The sequence below is a fragment of the Canis aureus genome, chromosome 22, assembly GCF_053574225.1.
Source record: "Canis aureus isolate CA01 chromosome 22, VMU_Caureus_v.1.0, whole genome shotgun sequence".
Lineage (NCBI taxonomy): Eukaryota > Metazoa > Chordata > Mammalia > Carnivora > Canidae > Canis > Canis aureus.
The window spans coordinates 38,980,793-38,998,962 of NC_135632.1; the positions used below are offsets into that span (position 1 = coordinate 38,980,793).

At 36.9% G+C, this 18,170-nt stretch overlaps 1 protein-coding gene across 3 annotated transcripts in view; it reads right to left on the reverse strand.

Annotated features, from left to right (window-relative positions):
• GADL1 (glutamate decarboxylase like 1) overlaps positions 1–18,170 on the reverse strand; it is a 163,522-nt gene that overhangs the window by 140,981 nt on the left and 4,371 nt on the right. The window lies entirely within an intron of this gene.

Below are 18,170 nucleotides of genomic sequence, written 5' to 3' on the forward strand. Positions count from 1 at the left end.
CTGCCTCTCTCTCTCTCTCTCACTGTGTGCCTATCATAAAAAAAAAAAAAAAAGAAATAATAACAATACATAGCAGTGGCAGAAAAACCTCTGAAGATTTGGATAATAGTAACAAATGCAGGGATTTAGATTCTGAATCTACCTCTGTGATTCTGTAGAATCAAAAAGGTTAGTTAGAGATTGAATAATTCCCATGGTGCAACCCACTTGTAGGAGTAAAAGGCAAAACTATGCTTCAATTTTAGTCAGCTAAAGATGGGTATACATTGGCAAAAGGAAAAGGAAGGAAGGAAGGAAGGAAGGAAGGAGGGAGGGAAGGAGGGAAGGAAGGAAGGAAGGAAGGAAGGAAGGAAGGAAGGAAGGAAGAGAAAGAAAAGGAAGAGGGAAAGAAAGGAAGAGAGGGAGAAAGAAAAAGAAAGGAAGAAAGGAAAAGAACATTTATATCATTGGTTAAGTCATATTTGAGGAATAAGTTCTCCTTAGTTGAAATCCACAGTGAGTTGCTACTTCTTCTATTTATACTTTCTGAAGTATTTATTGAATACGGTGTGCAAAACATTGGGATGGACACTGTGGAGACTCAAAGATGAATCAGACACATAGCTGGTGACCTCAAAATCTAATAAGGAAAATTATACATGTTTATGAATACCTGGAATCCCACCCATCCCGTGTTCTATAAAGCATGATGCTTGTGGGCAGAGAAAACACACTGAAACTCCAGAGAAGAACTTCTGCATGTGAGAAGCAGAAAGTCCTCCTGGACTTGATGGTAGTTAGGATGGCCTTTCATTCAACTATTCAGTAAATATTAATTTAGTGCCTGTCATGTTCTGGATGAACAAGAAGACACAAATTTACATTTACTTGGGGTAGATGGAAGATGTAGTGAATAAAAAGGCAAATGGATAGCTAATTAAAATAATTACAGACCTTAATAAATGCTCTAAAGGAAATTAACTGAATAACTCAATAGAATAAGAAGGAGCTATTTTAGATCCGGTCATGGGGAACCGGATCTCTTCCTATTTCTGAGGAAGAGATGTTTGTATTGACATGTGAAAAAGGAAAAGGAGCCAGATGCAAAAAGAGGTGTAAAGAGAATAGCCTAGAAGGAAGGAACAAAAAATGCAAATAATCTATAAATCGGCCTCTGAAAGAAATAGAAAAAGATCCTACAGCCTAAGTGTGAGGAAAAAGGAAGGAATAAACTGAGCTTTGGAAAGACTGATAGGAGGCAGACCAGGTAAGGGATTTTATTCTAAAAGCAACCGGAATCCATTTAAAGGTTTTAAACAGAGGATCAGGGCCCTGGGTGACTCAGTCAATTAAGTATTTGCCTTTAGCTCAGGTCTTGATCCCAGGATCCTGGGATGGAGTTCTGCATTGTGCTCCCTGATCGACCGGGAGTCTGTTTCTCCCTCTGCCCCCTCCCCCCACCTTGTGCTCCTTCTCTCTCTCTTTCTCTCTCTCTCAAAAATAAATAAAATATTTTTAAAAATTATAAACAGAGGAGCAACATGATCTAATTTACATTTATAAACGATTACTCTCGTTCTATGCAGAGGCACATATGGAAATAGAGAGATTATGGAGGAAGCTCCCTGGAAGTCCAGGCAACAGATATGGTGGCTTTGACGTGGAGGTAACAGTGGTGATGTAGCAACGTTGTGCAATATGGGAGACATTTTAGTGGTAAAGCCAAGAGAACTTGCTAGTGGATTGGATGTAAGGGGTCAAGAAAACAAGGGATCACCTCATCTAGGGTGAGTCTTGGGTTTGGCATCTAGCCACCAGGTAAATGGTGGAACCCTACCATGATATGGGGATTACTGGAAAAACCACAGGTTAAGCAAGAGTACGGTGGGGTGACTGTGGATAATCAAGACTTCTGACTGATTAGTAGGAATTGGTTATCATGGAGTAGAAACAAAGGTCATGGTCAAAACATTTATGATAAAAAAGCAGCATGAACTAGGCAAAGAAATGAAGGTGTAGGTTGGTGCCCAGGAATTCTCGAGAATTTGTTTGTTCAAGAGGCAGGGTCTGTAGAGGGGAGAAGTGAGTGTTAGGAGGGCACAACTGTATCAGCCCAGGCTACTCTGCTGCTCAGAAAAGCATTGTGAATGTCAAATGGTATAAGAAGAGAGCTTTAGAAAGATTTAGGGGGTATAGATGTAGAGGTCAGATGGGAGATCAAAAGTTAGAGGTGGGAAGATATGATGGCAAAAATCCGGGTTAGGGAGAGGGAGGACATGAACTAGATAGTGAACAGGATGGTAGCTTTATATTTATTTAATATCTCCTCTACAAGTGTTTTGCTGCAAACTTGAAGTCAGGAATTCCATGTCTTTCTAATGAGCTCTAGAGCTGTCCAAAGATAGGATAGTTTCCCATTCTCCAGCAAGTCTATGTTCTAATGATCTTTGGATGAAAAGGTGACAGAAGAAGACAGGAAAAAAATCATTTGTGCATCGATGCATCATCTCCTAACTGCAAAGCATTGCGGAACATATAACATTTCTTGGAGGTGACATACTCCTATCACCCAGGATTTTGTTTTAGGAGATCCCGTGTCTCAGAATCCAGGATGCTAGTCAAATGATACAATGTACAAATACTTTCTCTTATTCGTTGCGTTACCCTTTCATTTTGTTGATGGTTTCCTTTGATGTGCAGAAGCTTTTCAGTATGATCCAGTCCCACCGATTTATATTTGGTTTTGTTGCTCTTGATTTTTGGTTTCAGATCATTTAAAAAATCATCTCCAAGACTTATGTCTAGGAGCTTACTGCCTTTGTTTTCTTCTAGGAGTTTTATGGTTTCAGCCTTATGTTCAAATTTTTAATCCATTTTGAGTTAATTTCTATGTATGGTATAAGATAGTCGTTGAGTTTCATTCTTTTGCATGTGATTATACAGTTTTAGTTTTCTCAACACCATTTATTAAAGAGACCGTCTTTTCCCTCATTGCATATTCTTGGCTCCTTTGTCATAAACTAATTGACCATATATGTGTGGTTTTTTTTCTGGGCTGTATTCTGTTCCATTGATCTATATGTCTGTTTTAATGCCAATAGCATATTGTTTTGATTACTATAGTTTTGTATTATAGCTTGAAATCATGGAGCATGATGCCTCCAGCTTTGTTCCTTTTTCTCAAAATTGCTTTCACTTTTTGGACTTTGTGTGTGCATCTGTGTGTGTGCACACACTTGTGGTTCCATACAAATTTTGGGACTATTTGTTCTATTTGGAAATCTGCCATTGGAATTTTGATGGTGATTTCATCAAATCTGTACATTGTTTTGGGTAGTATGGGCATTTTAATGATATTAATTCTTCCAATCCATGAACATGGAATATCTTTCCATTTATTTGTGTTTTCTTCCATTTTTTTCCATAATGTCTTATAGTTTTCAATATAAGTTTTCTTATAGCTTTTCACTTGCTTGGTTAAATTTATCCCTAGGTATTCTATTCTTTTTTGATGAAATTGTAAATGGAATTATTTTATTTCTCCTTCTGATAGTTCATTAGTGTATAGAAATACAACAGATTTTTGTATATGATTTTGTATCCTGCAACTTTACCAAATTCGTTATTAGTTCTAACAACTTTTTGATGGAGTCCTTAGGGTTTTATATTTATAATATTATATCATCTGTAAATAGTGACAGTTTTACTTCTTTTTCAATTTGGATGTCTTTAATTTCTTTTTCCTGTCTAATTGCTCTGGGTATGAATTCTAAAACTGTTTAATAAAAGCAATGAGAGAGGGATCTCTGGGTGGCACAGCGGTTTAGCACCTGCCTTTGGCGCAGGGCGCGATCCTGGAGACCCCGGATCAAATCCCACATTGGGCTCCCGGTGCATGGAGCCTGCTTCTCCCTCTGCCTGTGTCTCTGCCTCTCTCGCTCTCTCTGTGTGACTATCATAAATAAATAAAAATTTAAAAAAAATAAAAAAAATAAAAAATAAAAAAATAAAAGCTATGAGAGGGGGCCTCTTTGTCTGGTTCTTGATCTTAGAAGAAAGGCTTTCTACCACTGAAGATGACATTAACTATGGGCTTGTCATTTATGGCTTTTGTGATGTTTAGGTATATGACCTTTATACACACTTGATATTAGATATCTGATAATGGATATTGATATTTTTTTAATTTCAAAAATGTTTTCCTTTCGCTGGACACTAGGCCAGGAATATGGTAACCTTGCGATATTTTCAAGAGAGTAGGTTTTCTAGAGCCATTTATTTCTATTGCCTGAGTAACTATTATGTGATAAGCTGCTATTGTATGCTTAGCTTGTCATATTGATAAGCAGCTCTTGAAACCCCACCCACCCACCATCCCACTTCTAAATATTATGAACTTTTCATATGGGTACAACTTCACATTGCAAGGACCTGAATGTAGTCAGGCTCTATAAGAAAACTGAATTTGTCTTACCCACATAGTAAATTTCAGCCCCATGGTTCAGCCTCAGGCTGGAGAACTTGGCTATGGAAGATTCACTTTCATTTGGCTCAGCAGGTGCTACTGCACCAAGGCACAATGTATTCCCCAGGAACTGTACTCACTGTGTGTCCCTTCATTAGTCATTTCCACGCTAGTCATCACAGTTTTTGTTATTATTTTTTTTCCTGTGCCATCTTGGCTCCTTGTCCTGACTCTTCATCTTACTTCTTGTACACATTTATTTGTGAAACATCAGATTTAACTCATTGCTGCATCAGTGACTTCTGTGTTTTTTGAGATAAGGCTGAATTAGGGAGAATACCCATTTTTAGTTAGTTTGTTTGCTTAGAGCATTTTGGGGCTAACCAACATCCCAAATGGAACCAGCCTTCCCCCACCAGACAGTCTTGTGATGATTGTCAATTAAAGTTATGCTCTTTTCTGGCTATCTCTAAGTACCAAGTATTTCAGATCTCCAGAGTTGCCTTGGCTCCTGTCTTTTCAAAGGCCTAATTATTTATCTCTCTCTCCAATTCTGTGAGTTCCCATATCCTTTCAATAAACTCCCCCTAAAAATAAGCAAAAGTCATTCAATCTTCTGTGCAACCAGAGAGCCATAACTCATACTCTGAATAACTTAGCTTCTATAGCCAATTCCAAGTAAGGAAAGTTAAAACCAACCAGACAGACCATACTCAGTATACTCTCTGGACCTTCAGAATCCCCCATCTATTTGTATTGTTCTCTGAAACTTGGAGATCTCCCAATTACTGTCAGAAAATAATCTGGTGTTTTTTTCTCTTTGAAAACATATTATTCTTAAGTACAAATCTGGATGGTTGAGGTCAATGGGTAGAGTACTGTCTTAGCAAAAAGAGTTTAGTACAAAACTGCCAAAAAGATATATATTGCAAGCCACGGATGAAGCCACTTGCGTGATTTTATCTTTTCTAGTAGCAGATGCCACAACAGACTTATAAAATAATAACAGGAGTTAACATTAATTGGATATTTATAATAGATCAGGTACTGAGCTAGGCACCTTGTACAAATTACTTCATTTAATCCTCATAATAACCCTCTGAGGAAAATATATTTATTAACTCCATTTTACAGATAGAGTAACTGAGGACAGAGAAATTAAGAAAACTGCCTAAATTAGAGAGCTAGTAAGTGGTAGAGGCAGAATTCAAAGACAGATACCCTGAGTTCAGACATCATGTTGCTAATTACCACATTCTAACTTTTTTCAAAAAAAGGCAAACAAGAAGATACTGCTTCTGTGTCTCATCAACCATACTAAACTATTTGGACATATATTTTGTACTCCTAAAGCAATAAGCAATTATCTTGGAACTATGCATTAAATTGCAATGTGCTGCAATTTAATATATAGTTTTAAAACCAATTTGCTCAAGTGTTGACTTCAGAATTTTAAATGTATTCCATTTAACCAGCAATTTAAATGAAAATTTAAATAAATGCTATAAATGGGTGCCTCATTTGCATGATCTGTTGATTAACTCTGATATGAAGCTCATCTGTGCCCAGAGTTCTGCCTCCTAGCCCAGGCCTTTGGCAGATCATCTTCTAGATGAGTAGAGGACAGCTATTCTCATCTCTTTAGCACCTCAACACACATGTTGTGACACTCACACGAGGCCAACCTCAAATGCAGAAAACTACACTTACCAAAACTCTTTTATTGAGTCTATTCCATGTGATTGTGAGGAATATACTGAGAAGCTGCTTAGAAAGGCAGTAAGACCCTTCCAAGGAGCATTTTAAGGTAAAAATAGATGGTCTAAACTGCCTTCTATGAGGAAAGACTCTGTCACCTGCAGGACAAATGCATTGCTGAGTGAAGTATGCAAATTTAGGGACAGAGATGAACTATTCAGTGAAATATGAAAGAAGGTGAGTCTGCCACCAGCATCTTCCTTCTCATCCTTTATGCTACACAGAATCAGCCTTGCCCCCATATAAAATTAGAGCAAATATTATAAAAATTTTAACCTATCTAAGAGCCAACACAGTCACATAAGCTACTATAGATGGTACCCATGAAGTGCCAAATGTGGTTGCTCTCGGGGATGCACGTACATCTCATTGCTACTCTGATGTTGATAAATGAAGTACAGAACACAGCATAAGAGAACATAAAGGCATTGGTATGGGTTAATCTATAGCTGAGACCCACTGAGGCATGAGTTTCTATCCATCTAGAATATGGGCCAAGGTTGGTTTGCTGCCAGTTTTGTGTAGGAACATGGGATCTTGGAGCTTGACAGTCACTTACAGATAACTTAGCAAATGTCCTAATTTTGAATTTAAGAAAAGTGAGATTTTTGTGGCACACAGATTGTTTGATGGTCATGTGCTCTCTTCTAAAGAGCCTCTAAGAGCTGTCCATACATCATCTTTCATAAGCATCTGGAACTTATTTCATATAATAGTAGCTAGGATTTATTTAGGACTTACTACATGCCAGGTTTTTGGTGAGTCCTTTACAAATAGTAGCATATTTATCCCACACAGCAATCCTGTGAAGATACAAACAACTAAAACTCACTCTGGTTAAGTTAAATCTAAAAATGATTTATTGGGAGGATGGTATCAGTTAGCTATAGTTATGTAACAAATGACCCCAAAACATAGTAGTTTAAAACAACAATGATATATCGTTTCTCATGATTCTGTGGCTTGGCTGAGTGACTCTGCTGGTCTTGCCTGGGCTCACTCACACAACTGCATTAGCTTGTGCATTGGCTGGGAGCTGAACTCATCTGGAAATATTGGGAAAGCTGGACCTTTCTCTCCACAAAGGCTTTCATTTCCAAAGAGATTAGACTGATCTTCCTCTCAAGGTAACAGCAGGTTTGAAGACAGTGAAGGCAAAAGCTGCAAAGTCTCTTGAGGCCTTGGACTGTATGCCACATAACATCACCTCTGCCACACTCTGTTGATCAAAGCAAGTCACAAAAACCGTTGGATTCAAAGAAAGAAAAAAAGCCCACCTCTTAAGGGCAGAAAACATTGTCATGTTGCAAAGTGGTATGCATACTAGGAAGGAATAAAGGAATTTGAAGCCATTTTTTTCCTAATCTACTAGAGTTCACCCTCTTACTAAAAATTATTCATATTTCTTCCACCTACAAGATATGCTTATTCCCATCTCCAAATTTTCCCAAATCTCATCCTGTTACAGAAACAGACTTGTAGTCCAGGATCTCATGATTTGTATCAGGTCTACAAGCATATAAGGCAGTTCAGTTGCAGCTGCTCTTGGTTCAGGGACCCATAAAAACTAAAAACACAAAGTATCAGACACCACACTCAACATAAAATAGTGAGGACAGGATTACTGCCATAGACATTCCCAGGAAAGAATGGAAGACACAGGGCCAGTCACTGGTCCACAGCAGTTCTGAAATCTAGCCAAGGACACATTGAACATATTAAATGGGGTCTGCTTCTGCCCTCTGGATGGTTCCTAATCCATTTTTCTTTGTGACTCTTGGGTCTACATTCAGAAGTGAAGCAGTGACCCAGCCTCTCTGACCATCTTTGATGTCAGATATGGTGATGAGTACTTGCAGACATGCCAGCATATATCAGCTTGTCCTTGTCTCTTCTCTCAACTGAATTTGTGGTTCTTGATTCTCAAAGATGAAAGCTAATCAGAGAAAGAAGTTTCTTTCTCCAGCTCTGCTCTTGGTCACACTTTGGCAACTGTACCTGCCTGCATTCCCAGATTCCTCTATAAGCTCCAAATGTCCCATTCTTGCCGGTACTTCAGAAGACTAGTTAGTGACTTTTCTCTGATTTCCAATTCCTCTTTATGGAAGTTTCCTTCCTCAGCCTCTCCCATAATTATATAAGGCTTAATTTGTATGATAAATACCTTCTTCCAGAATACTCCTTACATTATAATATGTTATTGCATTTCATCTTTACCACAGCTGTACAGGTTATATACACATCCATTTTACAGATGAGGACACTGAGGCCCACATAAGTTAGGTAACTTGCCCATAGCTACATAGCCAAAAGGTGTCAGAGCTCAAATTTGAACTCAGGTCTATCTGATTCCTGAGACTATGCAAGCAACTCCTATTCTCCATCTACTGGGAGAAGAGGGATGAGGACAGTAGTGCACTAGTAAGCTGGTTTCTTATTGGTAGCACTTGTTGATTTTTATGGTGTAAAAGTTCCTAATGGCCTAATTTCAAGATACTAACAGTTTAATAATTGGCTTACAACATTTCTGAATATGTAACACTCTCATGAGCTGGTATGAAGTGGTTTTGGCACACCCCGGGGTAGGGAGCTAGGGAAACAAAAGTCCTTCAGTAAGAAAATGTAGTAATAGTTAACAAAAATGGAGTAGAGCAGTTTTTCACGTGTGTATCTGTACTCAAGCCATCTGATTCCCAAGTCAATCATTTGCATTTCTCTCTCTGAAGCCTTTCTATTTTGGCAAAACCTTCTCTGCCCATTTATGTGGCAAGCGTGAAGCTCCAAAAAATTAATAGTTGCCTCTCAGTATCCCTCAACCAATCACTGATAGAAATTAATGTATAAATATTCAGCTCTTTTGTCTTTTATATGGGATAACTCTGAGGTGTCTATTCTTCACTAATAACCTGAGTTCTCCAGCAGAATTAAGCTTCAATTACCCATAGTGATACCTTGCTTTATAATATATTCTACATTAGCTATCTCTGAAACCACCTTCCAAAATAACTAATTATGCTCTAATCCTTGACTTATGGTCTGCTTCTGGAAAACCCAAATCAAGACAAATATTTACCATTTTTGAATGCCTGTGGCCCAGACACTGTATTAGACACTTACATGTTTTTACACAACTTTTTATGACACCTCATGCAATGAGAATCATTCCCATTTCCACAAATATGAAAATGAGGATCAGAGAAGTTAATTAACTTTGTGGAGGTCACATAGCTGGTATAATAAATAGTAGTGCTGATATTCAAACTATGATTGATTGCAATGTCTCTTCTTTTTTCACTAAACCATGCGGCCTCTCTCACACATGAAACAATAAGAGAACAATTAACTGCTAAACTGACATATTGTATTGAACACTTCTGGGCAAAACTGTCATCATATGTATGTTCCACACTTACTTTCTGAAATTCTCTTTTGTTGTGCCATCAACTTGAAAAATAAGGCCACCGACAAATATTAGGAAATTCAATTTTTCATAGATTTTCTTTCTCCTCTATCAGTGCTTCACACAAATTAGGTACTGAAATAAAACTGAGCTGATGGCATAACAGAATATACCATGATGAAAATGCATATGAAGAAAATATGTTCCTTGGATGTATTTTTTGGCCTGCATAGCATTTGAAAGAACAGATAAGATATGTCATAAAATACCAACTAAGTCTCTATTGATTTTGAAAGTCGATGCGGAGCATTAGGAGATCAAACAACACAACATCCAGAGTGCTGAATTGAGAATAGTCTTATCAGCAAGAAACTCAAACAAAAGGAGGACTTAGCAATATATTTAATAGGCAAAAATTGGAGTGTGGAAATTCAAAATTTGTCAGTGCTGCAGCGAAATCACCAAAACAGATTTTAATATTTAACAATGGCCTGCTGACATCCAGTAATTTAGATAGTTGCTCTGTAATATTTCCCATTAAGAAGCTCCCAAATACTGAAATTCTTAGCACTACACCTCAGATGCTGGTGGAAACAAACGTAAAATTTAACTCTGATTTGATAGTATCTTACAGTGTTGATTTCTTACTTTTAATGATCTTCTCTGACAATATGTACAGAAAGAACATTTTGGAATTTGGGATGGGGGAGTTCTAGCCCCAAGTCTAGCCCTACATAATTCTGTGACTGCTAGTAGAACTTTACTCTGGTTAAATGATGCTCTACAAGATGTCTTGCCACTCCACGTGTCAATGATTCTATGGCTAGAACCATTTTTCAGTTAGAATCCTATTCATGTAATGAACACAAATCACATCCCAGCATTTCTTTTTTTTTTAAGATTTTATTTATTTATTCATGAAAGACACACAGAGAGAGGCAGAGACATAGGCAGAAGGAAAAGCAGGCCCCCTATAGGGAGCCTGATGTGGGACCCCATCCCAGGACCCCAGGATCACTACCTGAGCTGAAGGCAAATGCTCAACCACTGAGCCACCCAGGTGCCCCATATCCCAACAATTCTATAAGAGGTCCTCATCAATGCTCTATACTACTGTGAATTCCTAAAATGTTTCTGGACTGCCATGGTGGTGGTTCCTGGGAGGAAATGATGAAGAAGGTGGTTGTCAGGGCCATGGAGATGATTTCAAACACAGCAAAGCTGTTTTATGGCAAAAGCCTCTCCATATTACATTGCCTTTAAAAGTTTGTAGGCATGAATGAATGAAGTAATACTTTAGCTTCAAATTACAATGTGACTGGACTGACATTTGATACCCATTGCTTTTCCCTCTTTAAAAAATAAATAACTTTTCTGCTAAGTATCACTTACCATGGGAGCTTCATCAGAAGACCTAAGGCCTAGCTTTGTGCATATTTACTTTTGGCAACTGCACTCCTCAAAGACAGTATCGGTGTCAAATGGTAATGGCTGAAGCAGCCAGTTTCATTTGTTTCAAGCTTATTTGTGGCATCATTACCTTTATGACACACGGTATACTAAGAAAATTTAAGTATTTTTATTCTTATCTCTAATATCTTGTCTTTCCCATGAGGCCTCATTGCTGGAAAGAGGTAACAGCATTTACCTTATTTAGTCCAATCCAGTTAAAATTGGGTCAAATATAATAAATTAAACAGTCTCTTTAGACAATACTCAGTTTTACTGTGTAAAAATACTTGATCTCTAAGATTTCCACTTTCCCTTCCCTTCTTCTGATACTCTTCTTGATGACTTCTAGGTATATGGGTAGAAAAGCAAGTTACTCAATTTCAAGATGGTAGAAGAATGGTAAGGTCCTTGGTCCTAGCATAGTGTCCCCTGGCACCTTTGTCTCTGGACAATCTCACTTTCTACATCCTTTACCACCTAGCCATCACAGCTGAGGCATATTCATGGTCTCTTCTCCCTCACCTTGGTCAGATACTGGGGTGCTCCATGACTGAGGTGACCTTTCCTTGGCTGTTGATAATGGTATAGACTCTCTGGGCTTATGCCACATCCTTCATCACCTCCCCCATAGAGGAGGTCCATCCCATGATTTCTGCCTTCATCTTCATCAGAGAGGGACCCTTGGAAAGATCAAGAGTACTTGATCCAACCCCCTTCCTCTGAAAGAGCCACATCCACACCTTAAAAGACTAAATCCAGGGATCCCTGGGTGGCGCAGCGGTTTGGCGCCTGCCTTTGGCCCAGGGCGCGATCCTGGAGACCCGGGATCGAATCCCACGTCGGGCTCCCGGTGCATGGAGCCTGCTTCTCCCTCTGCCTGTGTCTCTGCCTCTCTCTCTCTCTCTGTGTGACTATCATAAATAAATAAAAATTAAAAAAAAAAGACTAAATCCAGCTTCTCTCTCCTCATCCAACTTCAATGAGCCATCCTTTTGCTTTGAAGAGATTACAAGGTGGCTTCCACCAAGAGAAGTTGGTAAAGATCTCTGTTGTTGCCTTCAATGTTTCTATAAACCTACCATATAAATGATCGATGCCTCTACCGGCGCATGGGCTTTGAACCCAAGTAGTGAGAAATAGATACCATGTCTTTCAACACTTGTCTCCCTTGATTCAATCTCTTTTTCCCTCCCTATTATCACCTCATGTCAGGAATGGAGATTTTTCATTGACTCTTCTTACATTAAATATTCCCTTTTACATTCTAGTTTTAAAGGTGCATAAAGGTTATCTTCTTTGTACTATGGACAAACTCCACAGATTTGTCCTCTACGTCTAGTATGTCATGTTAAAGGGGGGAAATAAAAGAACTTAGAGAGTCCTATATCAAGGCAATAGCCTGACTTATGAAACTACTGTTTTCCGTTGAAATTCCTATTTTGACCACTGGAATCTAAATAGTAATTATCTTTCACTTTGTGTTCTACCTGTAAGGATCATAATCTTTCTTAAGCAGACAGCTATTTGCAGAGAAGAGCAGGTACTCAGACACAGCAAAAAAAAAAAAAAAAAAAAGAGCATGGTAATATTTTTTTGAAATATCATATGCATAGAAGTGCTCTAAAATTGGATTGTGCTGAGAGTTGCACAATTCTGTAAATTTGCTAAAAATTGAATTGCACATTCAAACAGGTGAATTTTATGATATGTAAATCATACCTCAGTAAAGCTCTTAAAAAATCATGTGCAGTATAAAAAAGAGTGAGCACAGTTGCTCAGCCTCCGGTAGGCTGTGCTATGGATCTCTTAATGGCACTGCTGATGAGAGCAATAGAAACAGAGCAAGCAAGGTGAGCACATGCAGGCATTGTCCCTTCCACACGGGTTAGGGATCAATCATACTCCCAGTACAGTTCAGTGAGTAGAAAGCTATAATTTTCCTTTAAACTGGGACTTACTTGCCAAATCTGTTTACATGTATATCTCTCAAGCAATAAAATGTCATCAGTTTCTTCAAATCGTAAGCATGAACTGTAATTGTGCATGCATATGTTTACATAAAAATATTTTTTCACTGGCTTACACTTTATATGGAAGCTTCTTTCCAGGCAACATCAAATATCCAAAATGTGCACAAAAATACAAAAGAATGCAAAATAAACAAATAGAACAATACTGATGTGATAGATAACCTGTACACTCTTCTTAGATAAGCCTATTCACATTTCATTCAGAGGCAATCTACCTTCCATCAGGTACAATTCCAGCCTTTTGTGGGATAGAAAAACCAAGAATACGAGACAATAACCAAGCTTGTTAAAAGCAATAAATTAGAGGAAGTCAGGCAAGTGGTGACCAAAGAGACTAGGATTTATGAGAAGAAAGAAATTATAGTTGACACTCATGGGAGATCATGATAAAGGAGGCAGAAACAGTATAAAAAATGCTACAAGAATTCAAAAACTATAATCTACCCATCATTCAATGAAGGAAAAAACATCTGGATACATCTCAAATCTTAGAAATGTTATATTATTCAGTGCTCATAGTGGCAAGCAAGATACACAAAAAAGAGTTAAACATGTTGACTGAAGCAAATAAGTTTTAAAATTATTTTACAAATTATTCTATTCTTATAAGCCTGTTTTGTTTTTAAATTAGGTGTCCTCTTTTAATGTGATAAAAAAACACATAAGATAAAATATACCATTTTAACTATTCTTAAGTGTGCAGTTCACTATGTTGAAGTATATTCACATTGTTGTGAAATAGATCTCCAGAACTTTTCATCTTGTAAATCTGAAACTCTATAACTATTAAACACTCCCTGTTCTCCCTTATTCCCCCATGCCCTGGTAATGATCATTCTACTTTATGCTTCTATGAATTTTATTACTTTAATTACTTCATTCAAGTGGGATTGTACAATATTTGTTTGATCACACAATTTTATGTCTGGCTTATTTCATTTAGCACAATGTACTCAAGGTTCATCCATGTGGTAGCATGTGACAAGATTTCTATCCTTTTTAAGACTGAATAATATTCCATTGTATGTATAAACCACATTTTGTTTATCTACTCAGCCGCTGATGGACATTTGGGTTGCTTCCACCTCTTGATTATTGTGAATAGTGCTACTGTGAACGTGGGTGTACAAATACCTTTTCAAGATCTTGTTTTCAATTCTTTTGTACATTTAGCCAGAAGTAGGATTTCTGGATAATATGGTATGTCTGTTTTTAATTTCTTTTAAGTAAGCTTCACCCTGAGCTTTGAACTCATTACCCTGAGATCGAGACCTGAACTGAGATTAAGAGTCAGATACTTAAACAACTGGGCCACCCAGGAACCCCTTATTTTTTTATTTTTTGAGGAACTTCTGTACTGTTTTTCATAGCAGTTGCACCATTTCATAATCCCACCAATCATCTACAAGACTTTCAATTTCTCCATGTCCTCCTCAAAACCCATTATTTTGTCTGTTGTGGTTTTTTTTCAATAGTAGTCATCCTAATGAATGTGGGATTAGTGATGTTGAGCATTTTTTCATATGCTCTCTGGTCATTTGTATATCATCTTTAAAGAAATATTTGTTCAAGTCTTTTGCCTAATTTTTAACTGGGTTATTTGAATTTTTGTAAATGAGTTGTAGCAGTTCTTTATATAGTCTGGATATTAACTCCTTATCAGGTATATGATTCATAAATATTTTCTCCCATTTCATAGGTTATTTTTTCATTGCTGGTTGTGTCCTTTGATGCACAAAAGCTTTTTAGATTGATGAAGTCTCACTTGTCTATTTTTGGTTTTGTTTCCTATGTTTTTGTGTCATATCCAAGGAACCATTGCCAAATCAAATGTCATGAAGATTTCCCCTGTGTTTTCTCCTAGGAATTTTGTAGTTTAGGTCTTTAATCCATTTTTCAGTTATTTTGCATATTGTGTGAAATAAGGGTTCAACTTTATTCTTTTGCATGTGGATATCTAGTTTTCTCAACACCATTCACTAAAGAGACTGTCCTTTCCCCATTGAGTGGTCTTGTGTTGTAAATCATTTGATCACATATATGAGGGTTTATCTCTTGATTCTCTCTTCTAGTCCATTTTGGTTTACTTATCTGTCTTTGTGCCAATAGTACCACATGGTTTCTATTACCATAGCTTTGCAATATGTTTTGAGATCAAGAAGTATGAGTCCTTCAAATTTCTTATTTTTCAAAATTGTTTTGGCTAGTTAGAGTCCCTTAAGATTCCATATGAATTTTAGGATGAATTTTTCTATTTCTGCAGAAAATGATCTTGCAATTTTGATAAGGATTATACTGAATCTGTGGTTCACTTTGGGTAGTATAGCCATCTTAACCATATTAAGTCTTCCAATCAATGAACATGGGATGTCTTTTCATTTAATTGTGTCTTCTTTAATTTCTTTCAGTAATGTTCTCAGTTTTCAGTGTCAAAATGTTCATCTCCCTGGTTAGGTTTATCTGTAGGTATTCTTTTTGAGCTACTATAAATCTTAAAAGGTTTTCTTTTTTAAAGATTTTATTTATTTATTCATGAAAGACACAGAAAGAGCGAGAGAGAAGCAGAGACACAGGCAGAGAGAGAAGCAGGCTCCATGCAGGGAGCCCAATGTGGGCCTGGATCCCAGGACTCCAGGATCACACCCTGGGCCAAAGGCAGGTGCTAAACCACTGAGCCACCCAGGGATCCCTCTTAAAAGGTTTTTTATTCAAAATTTAAGTGTATGCCTTTTAAAGAGATTATCAGTAAGACAGCCAGCTATGAACAGATAGCTGGCATCCCATTGGTCTAAATCCTTCAATTCTAAATCCACATGCTTTCCTGTTTTAGTCTAAAGTTAGACATTCCACCGCCAATACAAAGTAGGAAAGGAACAGCAAAGATGCATTCCATGGTGTCCTCTTAAGTCTGGGACCAACATTTATTGGAACTCATCCCTAGCTGAAAGGGGTCCTACCACAGAAGCCACAGACAAGACAACTTTAAGTATTTAAACCACATCTGGGAAATTGCAATGAAGCTTCACTAAGTCAGGAAAATCCCTGCTCTATAATAACTCCATTTCATGAGAATTTTATGCTGTATTATTCATGAAAGGAGTATCAGGTGAAAACCCACATTGGAGGTCTCTGTGATTCATTTTGTGTTCAAACCTGCATCATCTATTGAAGGGATGGTCCTTAAAATAGTGATGGCAATGGAAGCCGACCAACTTCAGTTCCCTACATTCTCCAGAGGAAGACTGTCCTTGCAGAGATCCAGGAAAATGTTGAGCTCAACCATCATAACTTAATCAGCAGCAAAAACAAAAACAAAAACCCCTGTGTCCTGTGCTATAATATTCTATTGTATTCTCTGTCTGTGCTGTTTCAGTTCTGAGTAGGAAGACTAGTAGAAATCTCTGTCTCTCAAAAAAAAAAAAAAAAAAAAAAGCAAATTACTCTATTAGGCATGATACAGGTCAAGGGTTTCCTTCCTCATACTACAATGCATTTATTACAATGCGTTTGTTACTTGCTTTGAAGTTTCTATTTAAACTAAATCTTACTTTAAAGCATATTCCTCATAGAGTTCTATGCATAATTATCCACATAATTCAATGTGGTAATATTTATTGAGGGAAGAAGGTAGGACATACTAATTTTCAATGTGCCAGGTATTTTACATACAGTCTCACGGAACTGATGCTTAGAAAGGGGCCTTACTGTTTTATGAGTCAGAAACTGAGCTTTGGTCTATAAAAAACAAAGTTCAAACTCTCTCCTTTCCCATCACTGCCGTGAGTAAGTGCAAATTGGTCAGGATGACCATTGGTCGAAAAAAATACATATTTCTGATCAGTGGATTTTCAGGAGTTGACAATCCTAATGTACTCCTATGCAAATTTTCATCTCTATATTATGCCTTAAAACATTGTTAATTCTTTTCTAGATTTCTAGAGTTCTCTCTTCTTTTGCTTCTGTGTTTTAAATTAATTTTTAGCCAATTATTTATCTTCTATCTTATTTGTGTTAAAAAATCTGTTGAAACAACTTGAGTATTCAGCAATCGGCGATTAATAAGAACACATTTAGATTCCAATACCAGGATTTGTTTGAACAATAGAAATGACATTCATGCTTAAGTAAGAAAAAAAAAAAAAACCTAAATGAAAGCCTGGCCTAAAATAAGTGAGAAAAACATTTAAGCAAAGCAAAAACCCCATCCCCAAACTCTTAACAAATTATTTTTTTTCTTTTTTTCTGTCAAAGGCATTACAAGTACACTACAGAAAATACAGATAAGCAGAAGAACCTAAGAAAAAAATCCATTATCCATCCAATCGTATACAACCACTTTTAATCCTCAAGTGTACATTTTTTCAGTTCCAGTTCAATATGTATAAATGAATTATTATTTTTCAATAAAACATACTCTTATTGTACAAACTATCCTGCAGCCTACTACAATTTCAGTAACTCAACATATGCATTTTTCAAACTAAATCCTACATTTAAAGCACTCTAACATTTTAGTCTTACTAATGATAGAAAGAAGAAATAATTGCCTGCATATTAATTATGAGACCAAAAATAGCATAGAAGAAAAGGTGAAAAATTCTGAAAATAGATCACAAGAGGGCTTAAAATATAAAAGTTTACAAAATTCCCATAGTGCTCCCAAATTCCTAGTATTTAAAATAATTAGTAAATGAGAGCATTAATTTTCAATCAACTTATTATAATGCTTAATGAAATTAATGTAAGAATTGAAGGCAGAATATGAGAAGGTCAATAAAATCCTTTATTGCCTAATAATAAAAAGCCTAATAGATAAAATTAAATCATGGTTGTTTCTAAAAGTCAAGGATTAAACTGAGAAATGTAACTTAACTATGAGAATGTAGGAGGAAGGGCTAGGGTGATATAAACAAGCTCAAAAGAAGATGATCTTTGAGGAAAATATTGAATTGTGAGCACAAAAGCAGAAAAATCCAGATTGTGGAGAGTTCTAAAGGCCAAATAACATAGAGTCTTTAACAGATAAATTATAAGAATAGAAAAGGACAGGAGGATAAATCTATAAATTAAAAGACCTATCACAGGT